Raw genomic sequence first — 9,628 nt, forward strand, 5'->3', positions numbered from 1 at the left:
ATAATTTTGGATTACCAAGGGTCATATAGGATTGAAGGCATAGGTACATATTATAAATAAGTGATTGTTTCTCAATCTAGTGTAAGACATAGTGTTGCATAATTAATCATTGTTAATTGGCACTCTCTTGATAAGGAACATTACAAGTTGCTATCCCCAAGTGCATTTATTTTATGAGTTATCAATTTATACTTAGTCTAATCCTTTCTCACTCACTAATAAAGTAAAGAGAATAGGTTGGCTTGTCAAGGTTTGAGTAATACCATGTTGGAGGAAGCTTTTAAGCTAGTGGTATAGATATATATCATGATTTTTTGAGGACATAGCCCTAAAATAGGTAATGCTTATATGTGCCACAAATCCTTTGAGGGAGCTTACTTGTAGAGGGTTTCCAAGGCCCTCTAAAGAGTAATTTCCCATCTTTCTTAAGGTTAGTGATGAAGATTGCAATGGGGAATTGAATGCTTGAATATGTATTGTGAATCAACAATTATTTGTTAATGTAATTGAAATGCATAATGATGAACATTGATCATTAGGAATTGGCATTCTCCTAGTAAGGAATGTTTTATATTGCCATTTTTGAGTAGGATCTAAACCCTAGTTGGGAATAGTAGTGTAAATTAGTGGAAGTCTCAATAAGGGACCTTACAATAGAATCAAAACACTATCTCTCCATCCTGCAAGGTATTGGATGAAAACAAGGAATCATTCTAAGTCAATAAGAAGAAAACTAAAAATTTAAAGTATTATGTGTATACTTGGTGTATGCTCTATGTCTTGATGCATTAATGTGTAAACTTAGTGTATGGTTTGTGTCTTCATGCATTAATGTCTATACTTCATGTGTGCTCTATGTCTTCATCCATGCATGTGTATGTTCTATGTACTCTTTGTGTCTTCATGCATCAATGTCTATATTTTACATATCCTTTGTCTTCATATATTTATGCATCATCAGGTATGTGCTCCATGTGTGTTTCTACCCTTGGTTAGTCTAGAGAAAGATAATAACTAGCAGAAAACAAAAATATATGAATTTAAGGCATGTTGTTATGCAAACATATGTTTTTGCAAATTCAATTGACATCATTTTGGAATGGCCTACATTCTTGTCTTTGGATAAGAGAAAGATGTATAATGATCTAATATCATAATTGAACCTTGATAGCAATATTATAGTTTGACGTGTTGTAGTTAATGTCTCATATTTATCAATACTAGAGTAGCATGGTGCAATATATAAACAATAGAAATGATTTTATGATTGCTTAACTATTGCTTAACTCCTCCATTCATCATAGTGGAAACAACTCAATACCACACTTCATGAATACTCATGATAATATTTTTAGAAGATCAAAAAACCCTTGCAAAAATTAGTAAACAAAACATGAAATAGTATTTCCAAAATTTAGAAACAATTCACTTAAACTTCAATAGCACTCATTTAGTGCTAGACTGACCCACTCATCCTCCAATGATGCAACCATAAAGCACTGGTAAGAAACTACATATTCTTGTATATCACAATATTCTTCCAATTCCTCCATTCCTAATATTGATCAAGGAATGTTTTAATATTTAAGTCCAGAAGGTGATCATATATTTGAAAATGTTAATTTATTTCATTTTAAACATATTTTTACAGTTTGAAAGTTATATTAAGGAAGTTATAAGATAACACTTATCTCAAGGGTATTATAAGCTAGCACTTATCTCAAGGGCATTATAAGATCATGTCATATGAATTCTTTCACCTACCTCCACATTGTAGATGACACTTTTGCAAGGAAAAGAAGATATTAGGTAACCTCAAATTTTTCATAGGAACCTAGTTGATTATAGAAAGTTCACATGCCAATTGATTAACCCAAACAAATCAATAATTTTCTCTTAACTCTCATCTAAAAGAATTCAAAATAGGACACAAAGAATTTTAGCTTCCCAGTGGACCAACTACCTAAGTATGTATTTGGAGATCTCTCTTTTCTTATGAATTTCCAAAGCTTTCTTATCAGTAGATTGTTTAGTAAGCTATATAGTAACTTGTTGGTTTTGGGAGAAATTTTTTTTAGATTAGACAGAGGTATCACCTTGAAGAATTCAATCTTTCAAGTAATTATGGTATATATTTTTTTTTTCTTGTGGATCCCAACATCTATTCTTGGTAGAATAGATTTACTTTGTTGAGATTTTCTATGGCAATGACATTTGGAGGAAAGAGCATTACTTCTTCTCAAGTGAGATAGAATTTGCAACTTATTTTACCAAGGTGGCACTAGTTTTAAGGGTCTATTTCTACATAATTTGGATTAAAACCAACTTTGGTTGGCTTTCATTGGAGGAGGTACATTGCTTCTAGAAATTCTATTTCTCTATCTCCAACTCTTTTTCATAGAAGCAAACCTATTTGGAAAATCATTGCCTCTGTGTAGTCTTGTTTTGGTTATTAACTCTCTTCAAATATCCTTAATGACAACATGAATTTTTTTTAGGATGGTACACTTGCAAGCTATCCTTAGGATACATAGCTCATTTAGTTGAGGCACATCATTGTCTAAAATATGGTTGAATAAGATATAGCATACAAAAGGAATATTGCTTCTAGAAATGCTATTTCCCTATCTCAATAGTGTTCCCTTTGTGTAGTTTTGTTTTGGCTATTTACTCTCTTCAAATATTGTTTATGACAACTTGACCTTGTTCTACAATGAGTGGAATTGTAAGCCACATTTAGCATACACAGTTTAGCTAAAGCACATCATTGTGTAGAAAATTGTTGAATAAGTTTCCATATACCTTCACTATGATTCAAGGAAGGAGAAGGAGAGTGAAAACATAATGTTTCATTTATAAAATTATGACCTTTAAATTTTTATTCTTGATTTTCCCTTTCTCTCATGTTTGTGAGCTCAAAAAAGAATTATTATCAAGGCAAGCAAGGAAAATAGTTCTTTTTTAGCCACATAGCATGAGAGGTTTTCCTACTATTACACATTTTTCATCATTTCATTAAGTATATATAGATTAAAATATATTTTTTCAAGCTAACATAATGAATATACATGGCTTTGAGTTTGATCAGCTTACAATTTCAAACTGCTAAAGTGAATTAATATAGAATATAAATATAACTCTAAACAAGTCTCAATCACATATTTGTGATTTGATCATAGATTTGTAAACTTGATTACAAAGACTCTTAAATTTCTTTATACATGTTTTACTATACATGCTAATTAATGTTAACATATTAACCAATTTTAATACTTGAAATTTGTGTTTCATGTAAGTTATGTGTAAATTTGTATCTTTCCCATGGAAGGAATTGACATCCGAATTCAATCCCAAAATGATAGTGAGATATATCAAATTGCTATTTGTTTGACTAAAGATGATGTAATTATCATGGTTCTCATTGATTGACTACTGAGTACTTATAATTTTTGTTCAAACAGTCTCTTTAACAACATCATGCAAATGTTTTGTAGGTAATTTAATTGCACTATGCCTCTAAAGCTGGAGCATAGTCATGGCTATCTTAAACTATTCCAAAATCAGTCCAATTGTGAATGTCTTAACTAAGATATCAATTTATTTTGTTTGATTCTATCAGTACAACATGAATGCATTCCCTAGGCCATCTTAGGGATGGTTGTGATTTGCTAGGCTAATTCTAGAATGAGAAAGACCATAGTTTTTATTCTTTCCACACTGCAATAGATTGAACTTGTTCTTGGGAAAGTTGTAGCTCTTGACTCGTGTCATACTCAAGAATTGGCATATTAGGTATTTTAATTTATGGACTAATATAGTGGAATTTTTCTTTGATAACTAGGCTTTTGTAGTTACTTTATACTTATTTCCATTAATAATGATTTCTTACTAGTTATGTTTTATATTGTAGATATGCCATGAATTTGAGAGATTTATCACTTATTTAACAGACTTGAAGGTGGTTGTTTTCTATGGAGGGGTAAACATTAAAGTCCATAAATAATTGCTAAAAAATGAGTGTCCACACATAGAGGTGGGTACTCCTAGAAGGATACTTGCTTAAGCAAGGAAAAAAGATTTGAGTCTCAAAAATGTTAGAAAATTTATCCTTGATGAGTGTGATAGAATGTTGGAATCACTTGGTATGTCAATAGATACATTTTTAAATAGATTCTAATTACATAGTCTGTTTAGTATCTTTTTTTTTTTTTTAGTGTTGTAGACATACAAAGAGATGTCCAAGAGATTTTCAAGATGATCCCTGATGACAAGAAAGTTATGATGTTCTCTACCACTTTGAGAAAGGAGATTTAACCCATCTACAAGGGATTCATGCAAGATGTAATGTCTTCTATATAAGTTGTCCTATTTAATCCTACATTAAATATTACTTTAATGATTGGAAAAACTAGTTAGTTCATTTAAATTGGCTTTATTCAGGTGGAATACTAGTTATGCTTATTTTTGTAGTATTGATCTTAAGATGTTTATTTAACCCTTACAAAGGTGATTCATGTTTTGGCCATAAGTTGGTAGCACACATTTGCAAAGGCATTTCATGTTTCCTTGAAGTTTTGTATTTCTTATCCAAGCCCATTTTTTCCTCTCCTTTCTCACCACCATTCATTAATACTAGGCTGCCATAGCTTTATTTTAATTCCAAAGTTGGGATTACATGCTACCTAAGTCATTTTCTTTGCATTCACAAGAATGGAGCTGCCTCAGAGGTAGTTCAGAGCTATATTTTCTATGGTGGAAAACTTTTATTCATTGTACATGGTGGAGACATGGGTCACATGTGGCCTCTAATACTAGTTTTGTAACAACAATACAAATAATTAATTCAATGATATAACAAAGCATTAATTTCAGAATTCAGGGATAGTATATTGGACCATGAAGCTACTAGTTGAACTTTTTTAGTACTTTTCATTCAACATGTGCTCCTTAGATCAATGAGGTGATTGTTGTGGCACTATTGGCTTTTGATGGTGATCACACCACCTAATGTTAAACACATTTTTTTTGTTTATAGCTTATGGAGATATACATTGATGATGAGGAAAAATTAACACTTCATGGTTTAGTTCAGGTATTGAATTTATTTGAGTTTAATAATGTCCAATAAAATAGTAAATTGTTCTCTCTTTTGTTTTTTCTGGTAATTATTTCTTGAGATTCTTCTAGCACTACATCAAACTGAGTGAGCTGGAGAAGAATTGGAAGCTGGATGATCTACTTGATGCATTGGACTTCAGTCAAGTTGTGATATTTGTCAAGAGTGTTAATAGAGATTCAAAGCTGAACAAGCTTCTTGTCGAGTGCAACTTTCCATCAATCTGTATTAATTTTGGAATTCCAAAAGAGGAAAGTTTTTGATAAGATAAATAGGTTTTATAGGGACCCTAAAACCCAATAGTTAATACATAAACATAACTGATAATAAGTAGTTAAAGCCCAACCAAAAATATAAACAAGTCACAAGGTTGATAATAAGCATGATAAGCCCAGCCAAAAAAAAGGCCAACCAAAAGGCCAGTTCAACATATAGACAAAATATAGAACAAGAAAATTCCAACTAGACAAAAAAAGTAGAAAACTAACAACAAAAGAAAAGAAAAAAATAAACCAAGATTACTCTTTTGTCTTTTGCTCAAGCTCCTACATCATCTGAGCTACTTCATAGACTTTGTGAGTCTCCTCAGCCATTTACTCCTAAGTTTTCTAAGTTTCCCAATCCAAGCTACTAAAATTTATTTCTATCACCATGTCCTCTTCCACCTTGGCTCTTTCTCTATCCTTTTCATCACTCTCATCTAGCAGAACTTTGGCTTTTAACATTCTAGTAAGGGACAAAATGTTATCATTGATAGAATTGAGAATGTAAATCATCTGATTTGCCATATTATGATTATAGTTTTCCAAATTTAGGATTCTCTTCTTAGCCAAACTAAGTTGATCTTCCTATTCCATTTGATTTCCCAAACTTGGCTCCTTCAGTTTGTTTTCCAGTTGGCCAATTTTATCCCTGAACTCTTCCAATTCATGGTAAAGCCATTTGATTGACCTAAAGTTTTTGATTATACTATTTCTATCATTATTCAAAAAATTCATGCCTTTTTCCCTAGCATTATCCATTATTTCCACCATTGCTGGATCAATAAGATCCTCAAACTAGAGTTGGCCCTATTTTTCTTCTAGAATTTGGGGATTAATTGTCTCTCTAACAATTCCCATTTTGGCTATTCTCACATTGAAACTTCTCCATGCCTTTTTTCTATCCTTCATAACCACCTTTCCTCCCTCTCCATAAAATTTCTCCTTCTCCTTCTTTTGGGGATGAATACGGGAAAGGGGTATGTCTGAGATTTCTAGCCCTAAACCCAAAACCCCCTCCGCTTCCTTCTTTGTTGCCCTCCTTCTTTTTTAGAAACTAATTCTTCTCTCTTAATTTATGTCTCCTCCTCATCCTCATCATCAAATTTCATTTCCTCCCCTTCCTCATTTTAATATTCATTTCCTTGGCTTGAAGTTTTAGACCCATGTCCTCTATGACTCTTCTTGATAGGGGTAATAGATGAAGGCAATTTCTTTTCTGACTCTTTGGCCATTTTCCCAAAGGAAATTTTTTTCTCCCACTTCAAACTAATACTTTGGATATCCTCCATATCAAAGGAAAAATTAGAGCTACTTAAGTCCTCAGAGGCATTTGTACCATGTAGAGGAGTTTTGCTTAAAGTTTGAGCTTTAAAATGCTCATTAATTAGCATCAATAATCCCTCATGTAGGGTAGGATTCATTGAGGGTTTTTTCTTGAATCCTATGATAGCTTTTCTCATAGAAGTAAATAAATAAAAGGGGAAAGAAATCTTAATGCCATGGTGAAAATGATTGAGAAGAACATAGTGATAAGTTCGTACACAGTCAAATCTAGTATCTAATTAAATGTACTATATAACATCCCATAAGACATACCTCCAAAGTTTTTTAATAGAGGCCATTTCATAGTACATTTCACATTTTACCAAATCATTCCTCTCCTCTAATTTCTTTGCAAAATCCTTGACCGCATTCACCAAAAACTTCTTGTCTCTATAAAATTTGAAACCCTCCTCCAAAATTTTAGACACAAAAGCAATGACATCCTATGTTTTCTAAAATGAAACTCCATTCACTTTAACCATCCCATCCTTCCAAGAGTTTACCATAATATTTGTGACATTTGAGTCAAAACCATGGAATTTAGTGATATAATTTTCTATACCTCCCTTCTCCAATTTCTCCCAAACTTTTTCCCTTTGTATCCATTTTTTTTGCTTCACCCATAGATTCCTTCCTACTTTGGTCCCCCACCATTTTTTCACCCTCCACCCCCACAATTCTCATAAATGTTGACCTCTATGAACCCGTCTCAAACATTTAAGTACTCTAGTTTTTGCTACTCTGAAAAGTGTTGATATAATTTTTGATATTCCATAAAAAATGGAGGATGAAAAAATTGACCGACAAAATGTGTCAATATGACATAGATAACCTCATCTGACTCCATTTTCTATAAATTCCATAATTACAACAACTCACACCCAAGCTACCATTAATGTTCATTATTACAATAAGATCTCCATTGTACCTCCCTAGATTTTATCTAGTTCAATAAGACTCTTCACTTCATCTGGAATATTTTGACCCAAATTCAAAATCATTACCTTGTCTTGCCTAATAGCTTCATTGGAAAACTAGCTTGCCATAGGGTTAGCCTCCCTATAAATATGGGTAAAGTGGACACATTGAAAATTTTCAAGGAAACTTTGGTCTCTTCAATAAGATTAGCAATAGACCATGAAGGTTGAGTGATTCCTTTAATACATCTTATAATGTTATTAGAATCCCCCTCCAACCATAAATTTGTAATCCCCATGTCCAATGCAAGTTTCATTGTATGGCAAGCAGCACTGGCTTCTACAAAATGGTTAGTTTGGAGACCCAAAGGATGACAAAAAGCTACCACCCCTCCACCATAATTATTTCTTATGATACCTCCACAACTTGAAGGTCCATGGTTTCCCTTTGATGCACCATCAAAATTTTCTTTATGTCATCCCTCAAGAGGGACTTTCCATTTCACTTCCTATCTTTTAGCTCTCCTTATTACCACCATTTTTAATATCTCCTCTCTTCCTTACATAGTAATTTTCCTTTATATTTCTATAAATCTTTTCCCCTAGAACATAAGTAGGTTCCTCTCTATCTCTAAAAATTTGAGTGCTACTTTCCTTCTAGACTCCCCAACAAAAATAAGGCAAATTCTAGGTGCTTAAATCCAACAAGTTTGAACCTTTGATCATAGTTATCTAGTGAGAAAAGAAATCTAGATGATTACCTAGATTGCACTAGTTTGTACCCCAAAATTCTTAGTTATGTTATCCTAGATGTCCCTTGAATAAGGGCAATGGATTAACATATGATTGGTCGATTCCATCTAGATTTTACAAAGGATACATCTATTGGGCATAATATGACCTCTTTTTATTAAATTATCTTGAGTAAGAATTTTTTCTTGCAAGGCTAGCTAGTAAAAAATATTCATCTTTGGAGTAAGACTAGGTAAATAGGCTTTTGCCAAAGGGGGTTTCTCTTTTAGGCTTTAAAAGTAGTTATAGCTTGAAGTTATCGAGTAACAACCATTAGGATTGTCTCTCCAAATAACTTCATCCCTCTTATTTTTAATAACCATAGAATTTAGCATTATCATTATCATCTTGAGATCCTCAAAGGTGAAAGACAGGTCTCTCCATCCCTGGTCAGTTCTATAATCACTAACTTTCAAACAAAATTTCCTAATACAATCATTAGGCCAAACTCCAAATATAGGATTATTAATAAGAGGTCCTTGAAACAACCAATTATCATGCCAAAAGAGAATTTCCTTCCCATTACTCACTTTCCAAATAACCTTAGCCTTGGCCAATTTTCTTGCCTTAAGAATACTATTCCAAATAATAGACCCATTTGGGGTATCCTCATTGTTTAGCAAGAGCTAAATAGAAGGTCTTCTAATGTACTTATTAACAAAGATATCTCTCCATTCCCTAGTACAATTAAAGACACACCAGATCTATTTAGCTAGGAGAGCCATAATGAGATGCTTTAATTTCCTGATTCCCAATCCACCATAGCACTTAGGAAGATATATATTATCCCATGACACAAGGGGATATCTTTTTTGACCTTCTAGACCTGACCACAAAAAATCTCTCTAAATCTTTTCCACTTTCTCTGCAAATTTTACTAGTATCCCAAAAAGGCTCAAGGCATACATTGGGAGGTTCTGAAGAGTAGATTCAACCAAAAGGAATTTGCCTACTTGACTAAGAAAAGCCCCTTTCCACCCCATCAGCTTCTTGCTAAACCTATCAATGATCCCATTCTAGAAGGAATTAGGAGTCTTAGCACCCAAAGGGAGTCTAAGATAGTTAGAAGGAATCATTCCCACTCCACACCCTAGGATCCTCACAATTTTCCTCTGCCTATCCTCTAGAGTATTAATTAAGAAAATTGAGCTTTTTTCCCAATTAATAAGCTATCCATATCCTCTAATATACAAATCTAGAATCTCCTTCATAACTTT

The 9,628-nt window shown here is 32.8% G+C and overlaps 1 pseudogene; it reads left to right on the top strand.

The window, feature by feature from the left end:
• Positions 1–359: 359 nt before the first annotated feature.
• Positions 360–5,379, top strand: LOC149558718 (DEAD-box ATP-dependent RNA helicase 15-like; annotated as a pseudogene).
• The last annotated feature ends 4,249 nt before the right edge of the window (positions 5,380–9,628 follow it).

Source organism: Cupressus sempervirens, chromosome 5, assembly GCF_028749045.1.
Source record: "Cupressus sempervirens isolate cs-2001-9-10 chromosome 5, ASM2874904v1, whole genome shotgun sequence".
Taxonomy (NCBI): Eukaryota; Viridiplantae; Streptophyta; class Pinopsida; order Cupressales; family Cupressaceae; genus Cupressus; species Cupressus sempervirens.